Genomic DNA, 25,116 nt, shown 5'->3' on the forward strand with positions numbered 1-25,116 from the left:
TATTATTCTGGAGGATTTGCATTAAATTCATTTTTAGGGGCCCTGGCCAGTTGGCTCAGCGTAGAGCATTGGCCTGGCATGCGGGGGACCCGGGTTCAATTCCCAGCCAGGGCACATAGGAGAAGTGCCCATTTGCTTCTCCACCCCCACCCCCTCCTTCCTCTCTGTCTCTCTCTTCCCCTCCAGCAGCCAAGGCTCCATTGGAGCAAAGATGGCCCAGGCGCTGGGGATGGCTCCTTGGCCTCTGCCCCAGGCACTAGAGTGGCTCTGGTCGCAGCAGAGCGATGCCCCGGAGGGGCAGAGCATCGCCCCCTGGTGGGCAGAGCTTCGCCCCTGGTGGGCGTGCCGGGTGGATCCCGGTCGGGCGCATGCGGGAGTCTGTCTGTCTCTCCGCGTTTCCAGCTTCAGAAAAAAGGAAAAAAAAATCATTTTTAGGTACTTGATAAAATGGCATTTTATTGTTATTTTCCAAAGCATTTAAGCGAGAATCCTGACCTTCAGGGAAATAATACTGACTTTGGATTTTTCATAGATACCCTTTACCAGATTCAGGAATTTCTCCTCAATTATAAAAGGTGTCAGCCTTTGATTAAATTGTCTTGCTTTTCTGAAAGTAAATTAAATACATCTTTTTATTTTCATCAAACAAAAAAGGAGAAACTCTTTTCATAATCCTAGAGATAATATATTTTCTAAAATTCCAGATTCTGAAAAGAGCCAATAGACTCGAGAAAATATTTTTGATTCTCCAGAGTCATAGAGAATAATTTTGTTTTTCAATGTTTCTCAAAATTCCACTTGTTAGTGGTCTCCTCTGTCTTCTAAAAAACAAATCGCCAAACAAAAAAATATTATTATTAATATTTTCTGCCTTTAAGTAATTTGTTTTTTAATTTTTAAATTGTAATATTTTGTTTTTATTATAGTTGACATACAGTTTTATATTAGTTTCAGATGTACAACATAGGGATTATACATTCCTATAATTTATGAAGTATTCACTCTAATAAATCTAGTACCCATCTGACACCATATATAGTTATTACAATATATTGATTATATTCCTTATGCTGTATTATATACATCCTTGTGACCACTTATATAACTAGCAGTTTGCAATCTTAGATTTTTCTCTTTTTTTGCCCATTCTTATAATCTCATTCCCATCTAACAAATATTAAAATGATCTCTATATCTATAACTTTATTTTTATTTTCTTTCATTTATAATTGTAAAATGGTTTTCTTAAATTTGTTTATTTATCATAGTTTGAATTTTACTGGGGTGACACTGGTCAACATAATTATACAGGTTTCAGGTGCCCAACTCTGGAACACATCTCTGTACACTGTATTGCAAGTCCACTTCCCCAACTCAAGTCTGTCCATCACCATTCATCACCCCTATACCCTCCTCCACCTCCCCCAAACCCCAGCAATCTCCACACTGTTGTCCTTATTCATGAGTTGGGTTCTTTTCTCTGTTTTTCTCTATCTCTTCACCTCCTTCCCCCAAACGCTCCCCAACCTGACAGTTGTCAGCCTACTCTCTTTGTATGAAGCTGCTTATATATTGCTTGTTTGTTCATTTTGTTTATTAGATTCCACATACGAGTAAAATCATAAAGCATTTGTTTTTCTCTGACTGACTTACTTCATTTAGTATAATTCTCTCCAGGTCCATCCGTGTTATTGCAAACAAGAAAGGTGTTAAAACTAGTATAACAGCTTAGTAAAATACGTATTTCAAATTTAGGGAGGCATGAAGAGAGAGATGTTCAGAACCTTTCACCAGAATCTCTCCAACTTGATCACAGTGGACTAATGGTGTGTGGGGGTGGGCGGGTGGGTGTGTGTGTGTGGGGGGGTGTTTTGTGACAGAGACAGAGAGAATCAGAGAGAGGGACAGATAGAAACAGACAGACAAAAAAGCAGAGAGATGGGAAGCATCAATTCTTTGTTGTAGCACCTTAGTTGTTCATTGATTGCTTTCTCATATGTGCGTTGACTGAGGGGCTACAGCAGACTGAGTGACCCCTTGCTTGAGCCAGCGACCTTGGGCTCAAACTGGTAAGATTTGCTCAACCCAGATGAGCCCGCACTCAAGCTGCCGACCTCAGGGTCTCGAACCTGGGTCCTCCATGCCCCAGTCCAATGCTCTATCCCCTGCACCACCACCTGGTCAGCCTAATGGTGTGTTTTGTGGATGTGTTTAGTCACTGGCAATGACCTGAAGAATCCTTCTTTCTACATCAGATCACACTGAGTTATCTGGTCCCCTTGGCTGACAAAGAATCATTAGGTGAAAAACACTGTCATTAACCAAGGTGATGTTCTTCAAGCAATTTATCAGGTCAATTGGGTCACGGGGCCCTTTCAGACTTGTCAAACATTACAAGTGCCGAACTTGCCAGTGTGATGATTAAGAATCACTGAGAATTTCACCTCATTTTCAACCTGTAGCTCAGTTCATCCTATAATTATTTAACATGGAAAAAGAGATTTTTGCTATCTCCTACTTCATAGTTAGTGAAGCCAAACTTCATAAGGCTCCAAAGTGGCCTTATGTAGAGTTATGACATTATAGGCCATAGCCTTTGAATTTTGGCCCAGGACACACAATTGGAATTTGACGATCTCACCCTTTCTGTAGGCAATCCTCTTTGTTGGTCATTTTAAGTATGCCAAATGCATAGACCTTACCTTTCATATACCCATCCTTCACAATCTCAATGATTTCTGGTACTCACTTTGTGTTGGGTTAACACTCCTCAAGGGGTAAATGACTTTACCAGAGTAAACAGTAGGACCAGCTTTCTCACTAATGCCATTTACTAAGACTGTCTTATTGACTGACATTACTTCCTTTGCCTATACTTGATCATGTCTCCCAGTTCTAGGTTATTGACATCACCAGAAAACTCACTGTAATGAAAAAATTTTTTTCTTGTCATGACTAGCTGTTTTAATAAATCCACATTTTTCTTTCAGAGTTGCCACATAGCCCAAGATCCTCTTGGAGTTATAATTATGACCTAAAAATAACACCCAGATTGCAATCTTCTGTCGAGGCCTCTGTTCCTAATACTAAATTCAACCTTATATCCTATTGGAGAAGAAGTAGATCTTTCCACATCTTTGCCATGGAAAGCAATAGTCAATTTCACTCCATAATCATCATAAGTAATAACACCACCCTTAACTTCCTTTTTTTTTTTTTACCTTTATTTGTGCTAGTGATTCTAGGATTGAAAAAGGTGACTTCGTTTTCTGCAGTACCCAGAAAACTATGATTTGAATGGAAATAGAATAAAAATGTGCCCTTGGGAAGCTTTTTAAATCCTAATAGATCATTTCTTTGGGCAGAGAGCATATCAGGAACTTCAGTAAACTTTACTTCATCTGCAATATGGGGCTAGTTTCCATTCAGACTTTCACTGTAGTGGAAGAACATACAAGCAACATGATCCACACACTTGATAAAACCAAAACCATCTCTTATGACAGCAATTTCACTCACATCTCTAGCTTCATTAGTAAACTGAAATATACTTGATAGAACTTCTATGCTGGTTGCTCATTCTAATTTATCACATTGATCTGTTGAAATAAAAATCATGATCTCCTTTCAACATGGTCACTTTGCACTTCATATCTTTGTCTCCAAAGGGAAGTCCTTTAAGGATCATAAAGTTAACTTTGATGTGTCCTGGAAATAGGTTATTCTGAGTTTTACTGAGTACTTTTTGGATAACTTTGGTTACAGTCCCTTCAAAATGTTCAATGCTGATAATTCAAAAATGACTGTTCCTTGAGACAATAGTCTGACATCTGTTGCAAATTCTTTACCATTTCTGTCCTTGGTTGTAAATTCCATATCCTTTCCAGGTTCTAAAACTCCTAAATCACCCTTAATTCACTTCAGTGTAAGAATATCTCTTTTACAGTATCACCTCTTTCAATAAAGCTAAACACTTTCTTCATGCCCAGACTAGTCTCAGACAGTAGGCTTGTTTCTTTCTCAACTGTACAATGTTTCAAGCACTTATAGCACCAGGATATTTGTTGTAATCAATTTTAAAGTTTATTTTATTTCTGGGTCCCAGCTAAATGTTCCCTTCCACATCTTCAGTAAGTCATAGAAAATCCTTATTGTCCATTCATATGTTCTTCAGGGGGGATTTCTGCTTTTTCCCACAAGTTTAACGGCAATGGGTTTCCCAGTCCACTAGTCAGATGATACTTCAAATGCAACATGATCTTCTGTTTTTAAGTCCTGCAGGTTGTCATAATACTGTGAAGAGTGAAAGAAAAATCTAGCTTGACATTCTGAAGACTGAGTGAATCCCTAAGACATTATCAGTTTTTCAGTAACCCCAGTTTCACACAGTGCTGCTGAAGTACCACTGGGGTACCCATGTGTCCATTGTTGTGGAGAAGTTTGGATCAAAGCCCATCTTGCAGCGATAATCAAATATTGTGCTGTCACTAATATTTGCTGACTCTTCTTTTTGACACATGTTACAAAGGATATAAGTTGCTATTACTAATTTAGAAAAAGTTAGAGAAAATGACTTATCAAGCTAGTAAAGAATACACCTGCTGCTGCAGCAGGCAGTCTCACAGTGCAGCTCTGAAGAAAGCAATGACTACCAGCAGTGCAGGAAAGTGTTCTTTCAAAGCTTTGGGTAGGCATGGACTTCTTGCTTCAGATAAAGTGTTGTGAACTCTTTGCTCTTGTTGGTTGTTCTGAGCTTTATTCCTTGCATGATCTAAACTTGAAGGAGCAATTTTAAATTGTAAAGTCTGTCCTGTTATATTTTATACTCAAAAAGTCAGTGTCCTCTTCATATCCAACAGCTCAGCACACTCTCTCCAGTGTCATCATAAGCTGCATGGCCTGGCACAGAGTGTTTAGTTTGTTTTTTAGATTCCACATATCAGTGAAATCATATGGAATTTGTTTTCACCTATTTGACTTATTTAATTTAGCATTATGCCCTCTAGGCTCATCTATATTGTTGCAAATGGCAAAATCTCCTTCTTTTTTATGGCTAATTTATATTCCATTGTCTATATAAACCATTTGTTTATCCATTTGTCTACCAATAGACACTTAGGTTGCTTCCATATTTTGGCTATTATAAATAATGCTGCAAAAACTATAGGAATGCATAGGTCTTTTTGAATTAGTGTTTTGAGTTTCTTCAGATAATACTCAAAAGTGGAATTGCTGGATCTTTCTCTGTCTCCTAGAATAGCCTTTATTTGAAAGTCTATTTACCTGATGTAAGTATTGCTATCCCTAATTTAATTTTATTTGTTCTTACAGTTTTAGCAATAGCATGCTATTGACTTGTGGTGTGTGTGTGTGTGTGTATGTGTGTGTGTGAGAGAGAAATATGGCACAGAATAATCTCCCAATATATATATATATTTGTTAAATGAATAAAGTATAATTATTGAGACATTTAGTCCCATATCTTTATAATCTAACTTTCCCCATCCTAGGTTTAAGAAGTTTATTGTCTGTTGAATTTTGCCCATAAATCTAACCTTATATTTATCCTGCTGGATCCTTTTGTTCAAAATGTTCTCCATAATATTGGAAGATTGTATTTAGAATAATTTAAGGAGTGCTCAGCATAATTTCTCTCACTAATATCATGAACGATGATTCATCTACTAATTTAGAAAACAGGTAATTCTTGAGTGCTTAATCTGTATCAACCTTCTCATAAACACTGAAGAATATGGGCTTTTGAACCAACTTTTAAATATGGGAAGATTAGAGAGAAAAGGAAAATCCAAGAGAAGCCAACAACTGAGATTCATAATGTGAATATTACTGAATTAAAGCAATAACATAATTAAAAACTTTATGGCACTGTTATAGGATGAGCAAACAACAATGAATGCCGAAGTATTATAACAAATATAACTTCAAATGTGAGGAAAGAGTCTTTTAAAAGATTGCTGGCTCACTTTTGGCCTGGTTTTAGTTATGCAGTTCATTTATTCAGTCACAAGAGGGAGTTGCTTCATCTGCAAATAACATTCTTTTCTGGGAGCCATACAGGTAAGCTTATGTTTTCCATTGACATTCTACAGAAAACAATACAAAACAAAATGGTGTGTTTTCATCCTTTTTAGACTACTTGTATTTTATAATCTCTTATTAAGTGTGTGTGGTCAAGGATTCAGTGACCCAAGTTCTTTCCATAAACCATACTAAATAACTTTCAGTTTTTCTTCCCTGATTATCCGTTACCTTGCTATTCTTTATACTGGTTTTTCTTCCTTCCACTAACTCTTCAACCATCTCCACCTCCTCCACCTTTTCTTCTTTCTCCTATCTCTTTTCTTTCTGCCTCACCATCCCTGGTATATAGTACCCATAGTATGATCATAAGGAAGGTGAATATTAAGGATATTTGTCCAAGGAGAATGAGAGTGAGCTCCATTAATGTTATCAGTTATTATATCAAGAATGAATGCATTGAAAAATGTCTACCTAGATAATAGTAGATGCCTGATTCCAGGGAACTCTATAGAAAACAAGAGCTCCAAAAAGTATAGCTTTTAGTCTTGATGTTATTATTAATTTTTCCCTGTCCCCATAAACACATCACTGACTAGTTTTAAATCTCACATGCATTTCTGGAATGTATATGAAAATTTCATCTCCTTACAACACAGAGCTCAGTACAGTTTTCTGAGATTAAACAATACTTTGTACAAGCTCTGTGCAGCATCAGACGATTTCTTTAGTATATTAAGGAAGAAATGATGAAAGAAATGTTCTGGATAGATACATCTTTATTGTTGATTTTCCTTATCTAGAGCTATTTTAGTGGAACTGTGAGTTGGGAATGTCTGCTTGACATTAACATTCTCATTCTCTTCTTGTGCATATGAACAAAACAGAGGAGGAAGTCCTAGAGAAGGAACTGCTCTGTCGTTGGCTGACAAGATCCTGGCAACAGCACAGTGGTAGCTGCACTTGTTGTAAGTCTTTACTAGTAGCTATTGCTTCTGCTATCTGAACCTCTTTAAGACTAGGATCAGACACAAACATTGAGCTCTGGATTCATGATACTAGTTTGTCCTTGAAGTATGAGGCTGGTGACTGGAGTAACTGTGCTTCTGACTTTGGGTAAGTGTTTTGCGCCTACAAGAAGAGATCTTGAGAGGTTATTTGTTCTCTACTTCTCTTCTATTATGAGGATAGAATTGAGAATTGATCCATGCATTTGTCCAGGGAACACAAACTTCTGCATGACAGATTAAATCATAACCATGATCCAAGAAGAACACTTTGCAGTATTCAAATTGCAAGAAATCTCTAGGTTTATTGAGCTAAGGACCCATGGAATAGAGCCTATGGAGTCTCCAATTTTTGGTGTGTATCTTTGGTCTCTATAACAAACACATGACATTTTTGCATTCTAGCAAGGCATAAATAAAAACACTATAGAATAAAATAGGGTCAAAGAGCTATGGGAGTGTTGTCTCCTTTATCTATAAGAGCTAATTTGACTTTCTTAACCCTTTAGGGACTGTGATTGCTGCTAAAATCACCCAGCCCAACTCCATGGATTACGCTGAAGGAAAAGATGTGAACCTACCTTGTAACCACTCTACCATCAGTACAAGTGACTATATACATTGGTATCGGCAATATCCCAGTCAGAGGCCACAGTATATAATTCATGGCTTACAAAACACTGTGACTAACAACATGGCCTCACTGACCATCGCAACAGACAGAAAGTCCAGTACCTTGATCCTGCCCCAGATTACCCTGAGAGACTCTGCTGTGTACTACTGTGCTCTGAGAGGCACAGTGGGACAGATGGGGCTGCACCTGTGCAATATCTCCCAGACAAGGGAAGGTGGGGGAGGCAGCAGCCATTGCGAGTGAATCTAGAGTCATCTGGGAGAGTGAGAGAGCAACAAGAAAGAGAGAAAATGAAGGAAAGAAAATGGAGAGAATATGAATAAGGAAAAGAAGAAAGACAGGATAGGAAGAGAGAGGACAAGGAATATGCACTTTATTTGTTGATGTGACTGAGAAGTAGCAAGGACTAAGAATTAAATTTTAACATAACAATAAAGTAGAGAGGTATTGAAAATTTGTTATAGCTCCTCCTCATCTCAATGCAATTTTGATTTTAGTGTTTTAGCCTCAATAAAAATAACAAAGAAAATAAAAATAATTCTACTTGTCCCAAAAATGAATTCATTTGGATCTAAAAGCAAGTCCAAATTTGGTAATGCATACTATTATAACTGTTCCACTTACCAAAAACAAATTACTCTTTCTTCCAGAGAAGTCTGAAATATTTTTGTTGTTGTTGTTGCTAGTCTAGAGAGCATGCATATTTCTGATAAAGAAGTTTTTCTGGGGAAAAAAACAAATTAAGTGATTATTATTTTACTTTTATTTGTCCAGAAATCCTGTATCTATAAAGGGTTTTCATCATTTTTTATATTCCTTAAGTAACAATTAGATCCATCACATCATAAAAGATTAAGGCAGAGCTAAACTGAAAGCTCACAGATATATCTCCATTTCATTGTAGCTCCCACTGTCCTTCTCAGAGTTTAAGATTATTTAGGGTATTGTGCCAGCCTATTTTTTAAATAAATAATTTCATGCAACTACATTTACCTTTACACACATATACACACTTATAACTTGCAGTGTAAATTAAATTTATTCAAATCTTTTGCAACTTACTTTTTGCCTTTCATTTAATAGTGTCCTGGAGATTTTCTACAGTAAGAAAAAGTATGTCAGTCCATTTCATTATTTTTATGCATATATAGTATTTTGAAACAGTCCATCACTATGATAGATATTTGTTTCTATTTCTCAGCTGTCATAAAGAATGTTGTGTTGTACATCTTTGTAAATTAATTTTTGTATGTATGAAAAATTACCTATCTTAATGAGATTTCTGAAATTGAAATTGCTAAATCAAAGAAAGGAACATATAAAATTTTTGAGAAAGTGACAATTTGCCCTTCAAATAGTATAAACAATTGTACTCCAACCTTCAGTGAGTAAGAAGACTCATTTTACATTTGTGTGTGTGTGTGTGAGTGTGTGTGTGACAGTGACAGAGAGAGGAACAGATAGGGACAGACAAACAGGAAGGGAGATAGATGAGAAGCATCAGTTCTTTGTTGCAGCACCTTAGTTGTTCATTGATTGCTTTCTCATATGTGTCTTAACTGGGGGCTACAGCAGAGTGAGAGACCCCTGGCTCAAGCCAGTGACCTTGGGTTCAAGCTGGTGAGCTTTGCTCAAACCAGATGAGCCTGCATTCAAGCTGGCAACCTCGGGGTTTCAAACCTGGTCCTCTGTGTCCCAGTCAGATGCTCTATCCACTGCACCACTGCCTGGTCAGTTTCATTTTACATTCTTGTACAAATTGTGAATTACCAATATTTTTTATTTTAACAACTCAAATATACTTTATCTATTTGCACATTTTTGACTCCTATTGCTTTTTAATAATTTTATCTGCATATATTGGCATTTGTATTTTGCTTTTGCTCAATGCTTAGTCCTGGAATTTGATCATTTTGTATTAGGTTATTTTTTTATTATAATTTTATCTTTTTAATGGGGCGACATCAATAAATCAGGTTACATATATTCAAAGATCAACAAGTCCAGGTTATCTTGTCTTTCAATTACGTTGCAGACCCATCACCCAAAGTCAGATTGTCCTATGTCACCTTCTATCTAGTTTTCTTTGTGCCCTTCCACCTCTCCCTTTCCCTCTCCCTTTTCCCCCGCCCCCCGTAACCACCACACTCTTATCAATGTCTCTTAGTCTCACTTTTATGTCCCACTTACGTATGGAATAATACAGTTCCTGTTTTTTTTCTGATTTACTTATTTCACTTCGTATAATGTTATCAAGATCCCACCATTTTGCTGTAAATGATCCAATGTCATCATTTCTTATGGCTGAGTAGTATTCCATAGTGTATATGTGCCACATCTTCTTTATCCAGTCATCTATTGAAGGGCTTTTTGGTTGTTTCCATGTCCTGGCCACTGTGAACAATGCTGCAATGAACATGGAGCTGCATGTGTCTTTACGTATCAATGTTTCTGAGTTTGGGGGGTATATACCCAGTAGAGGGATTGCTGGGTCATAAGGTAGTTCTATTTTCAGTTTTTTGAGGAACCACCATACTTTCTTCCACAATGGCTGTACTACTTTACATTCCCACCAACAGTGTATGAGGGTTCCTTTTTCTCCACAGCCTCTCCAACATTTGCTATTACCTGTCTTGTTAATAATAGCCAATCTAACAGGTGTGAGGTGGCATCTCATTGCAGTTTTGATTTGCATTTCTCTAATAACTAAAGAAGATGAGCATCTTTTCATATATCTGTTGGCCATTTGTATTTCTACCTGGGAGAAGTATCTGTTCATATCCTCTTCCCATTTTTTTATTAGATTGTTTGTTTGTTTGTTGTTGAGTTTTATGAGTTCTTTGTATATTTTGGATATTAAGCCCTTATCTGAGCTGTGGTTTGAAAATATCATTTCCCATTTAGTTGGCTTTCTGTTTATTTTGTTATCAGTTTCTCTTGTTGAACAAAAACTTCTTAGTCTGATGTAGTCCCATTCATTAATTTTTGCCTTCACTTCTCTTGCCTGTGGAGTCAAATTCATAAAATGCTCTTTAAAACCCAGGTCCATGAGTTGAGTACCTATGTCTTCTTCTATGTACTTAATTGTTTCAGGTCTTATGTTTAGATCTTTGATCCATTTTGAGTTAATTTTAGTACAGGGGGACAAATTGTAGTCCAGTTTCATTCTTTTGCATGTGGCTTTCCAGTTTTCCCAACACCATTTATTGAAAAGGCTTTCTTTTCTCCATTGTGTGTTGTTGGCCCCTTTATCAAAAATTATTTGACTATATATATGTGGTTTTATTTCTGGACTTTCTATTCTGTTCCATTGGTCTGAGTGTCTATTTTTCTGCCAATACCATGCTGTTTTGATTATCGTGGCCCTATAATAGAGTTTGAAGTCAGGTATTGTAATGCCCCCAGCTTCATTCTTTTTCTTTAGGATTGCTTTGGCTATTCGGGGTTTTTTATAGTTCCATATAAATCTGATGATTTTTTGCTCATTTTCTTTAAAAAATGTCATTGGAATTTTGATGGGAATTGCATTAAATTTGTATATTGCTTTGGGTAATATAGCCATCTTGATTATATTTATTCTTCCTAACCAAGAACAAGGAATATTCTTCCATTTCATTATATCTTTCTCGATTTCTCTTAACAATGGTTTATAGTTTTCATTATATAAGTACTTTACATTCTTTGCTATGTTTATTCCTAAGTATTTTATTTTTTTTGTTGCAATTATGAAGGGGATTATCCTTTTGAGTTCGTTCTCAGTTGTTACATTGTTGGCATATAGAAAGGCTATTGACTTCTGTATGTTAATTTTGTATCCTGCCACCTTACTGTATTGGCTTATTGTTTCTAGTAGTCTTTTTGTGGATTCTTTGGGGTTTTCAATGTATAGGATCATATCATCTGCAAAAAGTGATACCTTTACTTCTTCTTTTCCGATATGGATGCCTTTTATTTCTTTGTCTTGTCTGATTCCTCTGGCTAGAAGCTCTAGTACCACATTAAATAAGAATGGAGAGAGTGAACAACCCTGTCTTGTTCCTGATTTAAGGGGGAAAGCCTTCAGTTTAATGCCATTTAATATGATGTTAGCTGATGGTTTGTCATATATGGCCTTTATCATGTTGAGATATTTTCCTTCTATACCCATTTTGTTGAGAGTCTTAAACATAAAATTGTGTTGTATTTTATCAAAGTCTTTTCTACATCTATTGGTAAGATCATGTGGTTTTTGTTCTTTGTTTTGTTGATATGGTGTATTACGTTAACCATTTTCCGTATGTTGAACCATCCTTGAGATCCTGGGATAAATCCCACTTGATCATGATGTATTATTTTTTTAATATGTTGTTGTATTGGATTTGCCAGTATTTTGTTAGTATTTTAGCATCTATATTCATTAGAGATATTGGTCTGTAGTTTTCTTTTTTTGTGCCATCCTTGCCTGGTTTTGGTATGAGGGTTATGTTGGCCGCATAAAATGTGTTTGGAAGTATTGCTTCTTCTTCAATTTTTTGGAAGACTTTGAGTAGAATAGGAACCAAGTCTTCTTTGAATGTTTGATAAAATTCGCTGGTATAGCCATCAGGGCCTGGACTTTTATTTTTGGGGAGGTTTTAATGATTTTTTCTATTTCTTCTCTACTAATAGGTCTGTTTAGGCTTTCTTGACTCAGTCTAGGAAGGTTGTATTGTTCTAGGATTTATCCATTTCTTCTAGATTGTTGAATTTAGTGGCATAAAGTTTTTCATAATATTCTACAATAATTATTTGTATATCTATGGTGTCCGTGGTGATTTCTCCTCTTTAATTTTGGATTTTGTTTATATGAGTTCTTTCTCTTTTTTCCTTGGTAAGTCTTGTCAATGGTTTGTCAATTTTGTTGATCTTTTCAAAGAACCAGCTCTTTGTTCTATTAATTTTTTCTATAGTTTTACTGTTCTCTAATTCATTTATTTCTGCTCTGATTTTTATTATCTCCTTTCTTCGGCTTGTTTGGTTTTTTTTTTGTTGTTCTTTTTTTAGGTCCTTAAGGTGTGAAGTTAAGTGGTTCACTTGGGCTCTCTCTTGTTTGTTCATATATGCCTGAAGTGATATGAACTTCCCTCTTATCACTGCTTTTGCTGCATCCCATAGATTCTGATATGTCGTATTGTCATTTTCATTAGTCTGTATATATATTTTGATCTCTGCACTTATTTCTTCTTTGACCCATTCATTTTTTAAAAGTATATTGTTTAGTTTCCACATTTTTGTGAAATTTTTTTCCTCCTTTTTGCAGTTGAATTCTAGTTTCAAGGCTTTATGATCAGAAAATATGCTTGGTACAATTTCAATTTTTCTAAATTTGCTGATGTTGTTTTTGTGGCCCAACACATGGTCAATTCTTGAGAATGATCCATGTACACTGGAGAAAAATGTATACTCAGTCACTTTGGAATGAAATGTCCTGTAGATGTCTATCATATCCAGGTGCTCTAGTGTTTTGTTTAAGGTCACTATATCTTTATTGATTCTCTGTTTGGATGACCGATCTAGAGCCGTCAGCAGTGTATTGAGGTCTCCAAGTATAATTGTATTTTTGTCAGTTTTTGTTTTAAGGTCAATAAGTAGCTGTCTTATATATTTTGGTGCTCCTTGGTTTGGTGCATATATATTAAGAATTGTTATGTCTTCTTGATTCAGTGTCCCCTTAGCCATTATGAAATGGCCATTTTTGTCTCTGAGTACTTTTGTTGCCTTGTGGTCAGCATTATCAGACATGAGTATTGCTACATCTGCTTTTTTTTTGGATGTTATTTGCTTTGAGTATTGTTTTCCAGCCTTTCACTTTGAATTTGTTTTTATCCTTGTTACTTAGATGAGTTTCCTGTAGGCAGCATACAGTTGGATTTTCTTTTTTAATCCATTCTGCTACTCTCTGTCTTTTTATTGGTGAGTTTAATCCGTTTACATTTAGTATAATTATTGACACTTGTGAGTTCCCTATTGCCATTTTATAGATTGCTTTCTGTTAGTTTTGTCTCTTGTTTGATCCTTCTCTTTCGTTTTTCTACCTTTTGTTTTTATTTGGTTGTATTCCATACATCTTTCCTCTCTTGCTATCTTTTTTAACTCATGTGCTTCTGTGGTGGTTTTTTCAATTGTGGTTACCTTTAAGTAATGAAAAGGATTCCTACCCTGTTCATTGTAGCAAACTATTTTGTGAGTACTTTTGCACTCCATCGTCCTTTGCTACTGTTAATCTCCATCCTCTCCCCCCTTTCTTTTTGTTGTTGTCACAGTTTAAATTTGGTTTTATTGTGTTCTTCTTGGAGCTTTTACTTGTGGTTTTATTTTTTTGTTGTTGTTTGTATCTGATTGGAGAACCCCCTTTAGTAATTCCTGGAGTGGGGGTTTTCTGATGATAAATTCCCTCATCTTTTCTGTATCTGTGAATGTTTTTATTTCTCTTTCATATTTGAAGGATAGCTTTGATGGGTATAGTATTCATGGCTGAAAGTTCCTCTCTTTCAGGACTTCAAATATTGGGGTCCACTCTCTTCTAGCTTGTAGAGTTTCTGCTGAGAAATCTGATGATAATCTAATGGGCCTTCCTTTATATGTTGTATTCTTCTTTTCCCTGGCTGCCTTGAGAATTTTTTCTTTGCCATTGGTTTGTGCCAATTTCATTATGATGTGCCTTGGAGTAGCTTTGTTGGGGTTAAAAAAAACCCGGAGTTCTGTTTGCTTCATGAATTTGAGGCTTTAGTTCTTTCCACAGGCTTGGGAAGTTCTCATCTATTATTTGTTTGAGTATGTTCTCCATTCCATTTTCTCTCTCTTCTCCCTCTGATATACCTATTATTCTTATGTTATTCTTTCTGATGGAGTCAGATAATTCTTGTAGGGCTATCTCATTTTTTTTTAATTTTTGAGTCTTTCTTCTTCTCTCTGTTGTGCCTCAAGTTGCTTGTCTTCTATTTCACTAATCCTCTCTTCTATCTGGCCTGTTCTATTAGCTAAGCTTGTTACCTCATTTTTCAGCTTGTGAATTGAGTTTTTCATTTCTGTTTGATTTGTTTTTATAGTTTCAATTTCCTTGGACATATATTCTTTGTGTTCATTGAGTTGTTTTCTGAGCTCCCTAAATTGCCTTTCTGTGTTTTCTTGTATATCTCTGAGTATTTTTAGGATTTCGATCTTGAATTCTCTGTCATTTAGCTCCAAGGTTTCCAATATATTAAATTTTTTCTCCATAGATTTTTCCTCATCTATCTGTGTTACCTCTCTTTCTTTTGTATCCATGATATTCAATTTTCTCTTCCTTAATGGCATCTGAAGGTGGTTTTGTTGATAGTATTAATGAGATTTAATAAAGAATAAAAAGTTAAAAAAAGAAAAAATCGAAAAAAGTTGTGTTTTTTAAAAATTAATAATGAAATAAAGAAAAATAAACTAAAATAAAAATTTAAAAAAAGGAAACTATTCCCCCCCTCCTTTTTTCCTCTCCTCTCCTCTCAACTCTTTCTTGAGAAAATCTTGTGGTGAACTGTGAATTATATTGTATTTAATAGAACAAACAATGCCTGTAATAGAGGGCCTGAATTGGGGAAAAGTAATAAAGGGGCAAGAAAAAAATAATAAAAAAATAAAATAAAAAAGGGGGGTATGGACCCACAAAAAGCAAATAATGAAAAAATTTGGATCAAGAATAAAATGGTTTGCGTTTAGGTGTTGGTTGACTAAGAGTTATGATGAGAAGAATAAGAGGGAAACAGGAAAATGGGGAGACAAATTAAAAATTACTATTTTATTTAGTGGAACAAGAGCTTGATAAAATGGAGAGCCAGGGATGGGAGCACTACTAGTGAGTTAAAAAGGTGAAGTAAAAAACCCCCAAAATGCCACAAACATAAGTTTGAGTCCCAGATAAGATAATTTGTTCATTATTGAGGTTTGAATGAGAGGAGATATAAAGGAGAAAGGAAGAAACTAATATAGAGGGAGAAAAGAAAGAGAGAGAGAGAGAAAAAAAGAGGGAACCACTAAAAGAAGGAAAAAGGAAAAAGAGGAGAGACAGAGAGAGAGAGTGAAGGGTTTTGGAGTGTAACCCTCATAGAGAGAAAGGAAGAGGAAAGAAAAGATAATGGGAGATGTAATACTTATGGGTAGTGTAGTTCAAGGAGAGGAGAGAGTAAGACCGGCAGAGAGTTAAACGACCAAATTAGAGGAGGAAAAAAAAAATCAAGGATGAAGATAAGAGAAACAAACGAACAAATATAATAAAATGGGATAGGTTCTAAAGTCTGCAGATTATTCTTGATTTTGAGAGGTTATCTTCTTGCTTTTTCTTTTCTCTCCCTCTTTCTGGTCGGTGACTCTGTACCCCGGGTTCTGCCCCTTTGGCACGCTCAGGTAGAGGTTTGCAGTTGATAGGTCTCTATGGCGATGTCATGTATTGTGCTTCAGTCTTGTTGGCAGTCTAGGCTCATTAGCATTTATAGGCTCTGACAGTGAGAGAGTCTGTGTTCCTGGAGCCGCTCTCTTAGTCTTTCCTTCCTCAATTAGTAGCCTGATAATCCAGCTATGGGGTTGCTGCTGCCTCTGCCTGGATACTAAGAGACTCAAAGAGCTGGCAACTTCCCACTCTATTCCCACTCAGCACAGGGCTCTGGGTAAGGCTCAGTCAGTCAGAGCCGCTAGCATAATCAGGCCGGGCTTCCGCCCACTCAAAGACCTCTGGCTCTGCCACTGTGTCTGGTAACACGGGCGGGCACCCACTTCCAGGGTGCTTGGAGGAAACTCTCGCCCACTATCTGCACGCGTAGACCAGGATGTCATACCAGAAGTCTCGCCCTCTGAGTTAAACCCCCCGCCCGCACTGAAAAGTTCCAGTGTTGGAATTGGCTCTCGCTCCATCCCTGTGTGCGGCTTTTTCAAGGCACTGGGGTGGCCTGAGACTCCGCCCTCTGCCCACACAAAGGCCCCCTACTCTGCCCCTCCGTGGGACAACACGGGCTCCCATTCCCGAGGTGCTGGGAGGAGTCTCCTGCCCACTCTCCGTGCACGCAGACCAGGATGTCAGGCACTCTCGCTCCCTTCCCATGCGTGGCTCCCTCAGGGTGCTGGGGTGGCCCGAGATTTTGCTTTTTGGCCCACACAAAGGCCCCTGACTCTGCCCTTCTGTGAGATAACACAGGCAGGCACTGCCGAGGCACTCGGAGGAATCTCTCACTCACTATCTGCATGTGCAGACCAGGATATCAGACCAGCGGCCTCACCCTCTGGGTGAAACCCCCGCCCATATGGAAAAGTTCCAGCATTGGAATTAGTTCTGCTCCCTCCCCGTGTGCGGCTCTCCCAGGGCACTGGGGCAGCCTGGAGGCTTTCAGGCCACACAAAGGCCTCTGACTCTGCCTCTCTGTGGGGTAACACGGGCGCACCCTCCCGGGGCTTTGGAAGGAATCTCTCGCCCACTATCTGCGCACACCGACCAGGAGATCAGGTAAAATGGCTTCCCTGCTTGTCTTTCTTTGTCTGGGTTTGGCGCGAGTGTTAGCTATATTGCCCGGGTTGTCACAGGAACAGTTTTTCCTCGGCTTGGATCTCCGTGCCACAGCCTGGTTTGGCCACTTGTGCTGCGGCCTGGGTCTATTCACCCCCTTTGCCCGCCTTAGTTTCTATATTCTCAGTTTCCAGTGAAAGCCGCCCTGTTTAGGTTAGTGAGGAAGGCGGAGCATTTCTTACTCCCTATTTCCTTCGGGGTTTGGTTATATATTTAGCCAATTTTTCACTCAATCATACCTTTGGGTGTATTGCAAAACATCTGGAGGCTCCAAGGATAGGTTTTTCTGTTTCTGGTTGAAGATCTTGTTGAGTTTTGGGGGAGATTTATCGGTATCGCTTCCTACCCCGCCATTACTCTGACGTCATCTCCTAGGTTATTTTTATTTGTAGAATTTGTTTCTATATCATATGAAGTAATTTGCTTTTATATTTGTTTGAATATTTTATTTTAACATACTACCTTTTATTTTCTTCATTTTTAAATGCAGTTGCCTTTCATTTTTACATCTCTCAATCTATCAAGTAGTTATTTATTTTTTGTGGGGCTTCAAAATTCAGTGTCATTTTTGGAAAGCCCTAATATACTATATCTTTTCTTTTCACAACCATTTAATTAGGTAAAAATTATTTTGAGATTTGTATTACTTATTAGAAATCTAAACCTTAAGAATACTTAAAACTTGCTAACATCATAGCCTTAATAAGTGTTAGCATCAACTTTTTTTATTTTTAAACCTGAGATTGTCAAGCTTCAAAATCTGAGCATATGTTGTTTACTCTTGCCTTACTCGAAGCCATAATATGAAGAAAACTGTAAAGTAATGAACCCAATGGAAAGTCAGTGTAATGGATCTAACACCCAAACCAAAAGGTGATACATATTTTAACGCAAAATGTCAAAATGTTAGAGTGGCCCTGGCTGGTTTGCTCAGTGGATAGTGTCGGCCTGGTGTATGGATGTCCCAGGTTTGATTCCCAGTCAGGGCATACAAGAGAAGCAACCATTTGCTTCTTTCTCCCTCCTTCTTCCCGTTCTCTCCTCTTCCCCTCCCGCAACCAGTGGCTCAACTGGTTCGAGTCTTGGCCCCAGGCACTGAGGATAGCTCTGTTGATCAGATCACATCAGCCTCAGACAGGGGTTGCCAGGTGGATCCCAATCAGGGCACATGCAGGAGTCTCACTATCTCCCCTCCTTTCACTTAAAAAAGACAACATGTTAGAGTGTGAAAGCTGAGTTATGAGTTGAGAAATACAATGGCTCCTAATCCTATAAAGAGATAGTGCTAGGCCCCTAAATATTTAAATGGCAGCAGAAATATGTGATGTTAATTATAGATTCTGAAGCATCTTTACCTTCATATTAGTCATACCTTTTCTGAAGCAGAACAGATATAGAAGAAATTAGTACACAGAGAAAATAGAAGAGAGAAATTCTTATTCTAAATGTGAATGTCATTCAATATATTCTTGGATCTTCAAAGGGCTGAGAAATTTATCCTGGTACATAGGATATGTACATATCAACTCAAAAAAAAAGATTTTAAAAAAAAGAAAGGAAGAAAGCAAATTGATAGAAAAATGCAAAAGTCTGAAGCAAGTATTTTACAAAAGAAGATATTCAAATGGCAAACAAATATGCCATTTCTATAAAGTAAAAAGAGCAGATGTAAGTAATCAATGCTGTTAGAAGTCAGAATAGTGCTACTTATGGAACAGAAGATGCATAAAGGTCAAAAAAGGCACTCTGAAGTATTATTATTGATGCTTTGTTTCTCTGTTTAGATGCTGATTATAAGGGTGTGTCAATATTTTGAAAATTTATCAAGTTGTATACTTGTAATACATTTATACTTCCTTTTATGTCTATTTTACTCCAATAAAAAGCTTAATATTCTACATGGCTTCATATTAACTATAAGGTGATATGTGAGCTTAAATAAAGTTTCAAGTATTTTAATTTTAGTTTTTCTTTTTTGTATCTAAAAGATATGAATAAGAATTCGTTTGTTATACAGCATGACTTTAAACTATGGCTATATTCTGGCCCTCTATTAAAATACCATAGATGAGAATGTCTTTGTCCTCTGTCTGGGACAGAAATATAGGACTTTTTTTTAGGGTACCAATAGCTAGGTTTCTTGATATTACATATCAAGGGTAGAAAATCTTATTATTTGCCTAACCTATGGTGGCACAGTGGATAAAGCATCAACCTAGAATACTGATGTCACCGGTTCAAAGTCCCAGTTTTGTCTGGTCAAGGAACATACAAGCCTTACCAGTCAGTGGCATAGTGGATAGAGCATCAGACTGAGAGCCAGAGGACCCAGGTTCAAAACCCTGAGGTTGCCAATTTGAGTATGGGCTCATCTGACTTGAGTGTGGGCTCAACAATTTGAGCGTAGAGTCACTGGCTTGAGTGTGGGATCATAGACAGGACCCCATGGTCGCTGGCTTGAGCCCAGAGGTCACTGGCTCGAAACTCAAAGTCACTGGCTTGAGTCCAAAGTTGCTGGTTTGAGGAAGGAGTCACTTGCTCTGCTGTAGCCCCCAGTCAAGGCACATATGAGAAAGTAGTCAATGAACAACTAAGGTGCCACAACGAAGAATTGATGCTTCTTATCTCTCTCCCTTTCTGTCTGCCTGTACCTATCTGTCCTTCTCTCTTTCTCCTTGTCTGTCACACAAAAAAGGAACAGATAAGAAGCAACTATGAGTTGATGCTTCCCACACCTCACCCTGATTTTCTCTTTCCTCTCTCTAAAATCAATAAAATATTTTTTAAATAAAATAAAAACCTTAATATAACCACTTTCACATCTTTGTCTAGTTACATCAGCCTTTCCTACTCTTCAGACTTTGACCTCCAGAAAGAGATTTCTACATTTAAATTTTCTTCATTTTTGTCTCATCTCTATGCTTCATCCTACTGCAGTTTAGTTTTTGGTGAAAACGCCAAATCATGATCTTTGTGCTGTTAAAAATCAGTGACACTTTTCAGTCATCATTTTACTAAGAATTCTTTTAACATTTGTTCTGTTCGACACTCCTTTTCTTCTTAAAACCACTTTCCCTTCTCTTTTAGGAAAACTTTATTTCTGATTTGTCACTTACCTCTCTGAACTACCTTTGAGCTTTCTTTGATACATTTTCTACTGTTCATTTCTCCAGTGTCTAGGTTCCTTGGGAATTGTATTTAGTTTCTATTATCTTCATAGTTTTTCTCTACATGTTGTTTTGGTGAAATTACATCTAATCTTAAAGAATAGGACAATATCATAGCTAACATAGTGGGTAAGGATCTGGGTTTGGAATCTAACCACATTTGGTTCTGATATTTGTGTTTCCTTGATAAAAAATATTTGACTTCATAAAGACTTCATTTCCCATTCTGACAGAGGTATTAGAAGATGGCAGTGGAGTAGGCGGACGCACAAATGCCCAGCTCTCATCACCAAACTGGAATACAAATCAGTTTAGGAAAAATCAGCATGAAAAACCAACTCTGGACTACAAGAACAGCTCTCAAAAACCAAGGAGCAAAGAAGAAGCCACAAGAAACCTGGTAGAGAGTGCCTGAATCTCCCCTGCTTACAGGAATGGGGGGGGCTGAGAGCCCAGAAAGGATCTCACTCCAGGGAAAACAGCAGAAAATACTGCTCACAGCCACTTGCCTGGTGACCAGGGAACAAGGTGTGTTGAAAAGACCAGCTTATCTCCCAAGTGGAAAGGACAGAGAGAGGGACAGACTGTGAGGGGCTAGGAATGCAGGAGACGAACTAAATAAGCTGACTCATTCGTGCTGGAGGCGGCCATAGCTGGGGGAGGGACTGAACCTTACACAAAACAGTACCGAATTGCTTCCAGATCAGAGATCTCCGGACATCTCTCCAGCTCCAATCAGCCCAACAAGACACAGCTGAAAACAAGAAGTGGGGAGGAGGGGCAGTAACTCAGGTCTCCATGAAGATCTGAGATACACCTCCCCCTACTGAAGCTGAGAAAACACCCTGCCCCCAGTGAGATTAGTTGGCAGAAGAGGCCTTCAGAGTCTCAGGTTACACCCATCGCATTCCTGGATACAGTTTCAAGGAAACCCCCTGCTGAGATCAATAAACAAGACTATCACCTGTTAAGAAAACAAACAAATCAAGACTGCAAAGCTGCCCAAATTCGGAAGTGGATTACAAATAATAGCTGATACCAACCCAAGAAGACCTAAAAATAACACAACTGAAAACTGAAGGCAGACAACATCAAGCCTAGACTCAACCAACTCTACAAATAAAATGTCCAAACACAATGAGAAGACAAAAAAGTGCAATCCAAATGAAACCACAAGAGATACCTTCAAGAGATGAACTGAGTGATATGGAAATAATCAAACTTCCAGATGCGGAGTTCAAAATAATGATTGTAAGGATACCTAGGGAACTTAGAACAACAATGGATGGTCATTATGAACACCTAAATAAAGAAATAGCAAGTATAAAAAAGAATCAGTCAGAGATGACAAATATAATATCAGAAATAAAGACCACAATGGAAGGAATTAAAAACAGGATAGATAGAGCTGAGGATCGAATTAGCGAGTTGGAGGTCAACTGGAATGAAGGCATGAAAGCAGAGAAGAAAAAAGAAAAGAGACTCAAAAAGTCTGAGGAAACTCTTAGAGAGCTCTGTGACAACATGAAGAGAAATAACATCTGCATCATAGAGGTTCCTGAAGAAGATGAGAAAGAACAAGGGATAGAGATTTTGTTCAATCATATCATAGCTGAAAACTTCCCTAAATTAATGCAGGAGAAATTCTCACAACTTTAAGAAGCACAGAGGACTCCATTAAAGAGAAACCCAAAAAAACCTACACCAAGACACATCATAATTAAAATACCAAAGCTAAGTGATAAAGAGAAAATATTAAAAGCTGCAAGAGAAAAAAAAAGCTATCACCTACAAAGGAGCCCCCATAAGGATGACATCCGACTTCTCAACAGAAATACTTGAGGCCAGAAGGGAATGGCAAGAAATATTCAAAGTAATGCAGAACAAGAACCTACAACCGAGACTACTTTATCCAGCAAAGCTATCATTTAAAATCGAAGAAGAAATAAAAAGCTTCCCAGACAAAAAAAAACTCAAGTAATTCATTACAACCAAATCAATGCTGCAGGAAATGTTAAGGGGCCTGGTGTAAACAGATCAAAGTGGAAAAAAAATATAGCAAAAAAAGAATACAGCTTTAAAGAATAAAATGGCAATAAACAACTACATATCAATAATAACCATAAATGTAAATGGATTAAATGATCCAATCAAAAGACATAGGGTAGCTGCATGGATAAGAAAACAGGACCCATACATATGCTGTCTACAAGAGACACACTTTAGAACAAAAGATACACATAGATTGAAGGTAAAAGGATGGAAAAAACATTTCATGCAAATGGAAATGAAAAAAAAGCTGGGGTAGCAATACTTATATCAAACAAATAGGACTTTAAAACAAAGGATATAATAAGAGATAAAGAAGGCCACTACATAATGATAAAGGGAGTAATCCAACAGGAAGATATAACTATTATAAATATCTATGCACCTAATACAGGAGGACCTAAATATATAAAGCAGACTTTGATGGATTTAAAGGGTGTGATCACCAGCAATACTATAATAGTAGGGGATATCAATACTCCACTAACATCACTAGATAGATCCTCAAGAAAGAAAATTAACAAAGAAACAGCAGACTTATTGGACACACTAGACTAGATCAACTCAATTTAATAGATATCTTCAGAACCTTTCACCCTAAAGCAGCAGAATATACATTCTTTTCAAGTGCTCATGGTACATTCTCTAGGATAGACCACACGTTAGGGCACAAAAGTGGTCTCAAAAAATTTAAGAAGATTGAAATCATATCAAGCACTTTCTCCTATCACAATGGCATGAAACTAGAAATGAACCATAACAGAAAAGCTAAAAAATTCTCAAACACATAAAAACTAAATAGCAGGTTGTTAAATAACGAATGGATTAAAAATGAGATTAAAGAAGAAATAAAAAAATTCCTAGAAACGAATGACAATGAGCATACAACAACTCAAAATTTATGGGACACAGCAAAAGCAGTACTGAGAGGGAAGTTTATCACACTACAGGCACACTTTAAGAGCTAGAAAAAGCTCAAATAAACAACTTAACCCTGCATCTAAAAGAACTAGAAAAAGAACAGCAAGTAAAGCCCAAATGTAGTAGAAGGAAGGAAATAATAAAGATCAGAGCAGAAATAAATGACATAGAGGCTAAAGAAACAATACAGAGAATCAATGAAACTAGGAGCTGGTTCTTTGAAAAGGTAAACAAGATTGATGAACCTTTAACTAGAATCACCAAGAAAAAGAGAGAGAGGACTCAAATAAATAAAATTAGAAATGAGAGTGGAGAAATAACAACTGACAGAACAGAAACACAAAATATCGTAAGAAAATACTATAAAGAACTGAATGCCAAAAAACTAGACAACCTAGATGAAATGGACAAATTCCTTGAAACATACAATCTTCCAAAAATCAATCTGGAGAAATCAGAAAACCTAAACAGACAGATTACACCAAATGAGATAGAAACAGTTATCAAAAAACTCCCAACAAAGAAAAGTCCGGGGCCCGATGGCTTCACAACAGAATTCTACCAAATATTCAAAGAAGAGCTAACTCCTATCCTTCTCAAACTATTTCAAAAAATTCAAGAGGAAGGATGACTTCCAAGCTCCTTTTAAGGCGAGCACAATTCTGATTCCAAAACCAGGCAAAGACAACACAAAGAAAGAAAATTATAGGCCAATATCTCTGATGAATATAGATGCTAAAATCCTCAACAAAATATTAGCAAACCGGATCCAACAATATATGGAAAAAATCATACACCATGATCAAGTGGGATTTATTCTGGGAGGCAAGACTGGTACAATATTTGTAAATCAATCAATGTGATTCATCACATAAACAAAAAGAAGGAGAAAAACCATATGATAATTTCAATAAATGCAGAAAAAGCATTTGATAAAATCCAGCACCCATTCATGATCAAAACTCTCAGCAAAGTGGGAATACAGGGAACATACCTCAACATGATAAAAGCCATCTATGAGAAACCCACAGCCAACATCATACTCAATGGGCAAAAATTAAAAGCAATACCCTTAAGATCAGGAACAAGGCAGGGGTGCCCCCTTTCACCACTCTTATTTAACATAGTCCTGGAAGTCCTAGCCACAGCAATCAGACAAGAAGAAGAAATAAAAGGCATTCAAGTTGGAAAAGAAGAAGTAAAACTATCATTATTTGCAGATGATATGATATTGTATATAGAAAACCCTAAAGTCTCAGTCAAAAAACTACTGGATCTGATAAATGAATTCAGCAAAGTGGCAGGATATAAAATCAATACTCAGAAATCAGAGGTATTTTTATACGCCAACAATGAACAGTTAGAAAGAGAAATTAAGGAAACAGTCCCCTTCACAATTACAACCAAAAAAATAAAATACCTAGGAGTAAACTTAACCAAGGATACTAAAGACTTGTACTCGGAAAATTACAAAGCATTGATAAAAGAAATCAAGGAAGATACAAACAAGTGGAAGCATATACCGTGCTCATGGTTAAGAAGAATAAACATCATTAAAATGTCAATATTACCCAAAGCAATCTATAAATTCAATGCAATAATAATACCAATGACATACTTCAAAGATATAGATCACATATTCCAAAAATTTATATGGAACCAAAAAAGAACACGAATTGCCTCAGTAATCTTAAAAAAGAAGAATAAAGTGGGAGGTATCACACTCCCTGATATCAAGTTATACTACAAGGTCAT

General features: G+C 37.0%; 1 pseudogene and 1 gene segment (V, D, J or C); one reads left to right on the forward strand and one right to left on the reverse strand.

Annotated features, from left to right (window-relative positions):
- The window catches only part of LOC136336050 (T-cell receptor alpha chain constant-like), a 503,949-nt gene that overhangs the window by 67,917 nt on the left and 410,916 nt on the right, over positions 1-25,116 (forward strand).
- LOC136336049 (cold shock domain-containing protein E1 pseudogene) lies at positions 2,257-4,456 on the reverse strand (annotated as a pseudogene).

The sequence above is a fragment of the Saccopteryx bilineata genome, chromosome 4 (assembly GCF_036850765.1).
Source record: "Saccopteryx bilineata isolate mSacBil1 chromosome 4, mSacBil1_pri_phased_curated, whole genome shotgun sequence".
Taxonomy (NCBI): domain Eukaryota; kingdom Metazoa; phylum Chordata; class Mammalia; order Chiroptera; family Emballonuridae; genus Saccopteryx; species Saccopteryx bilineata.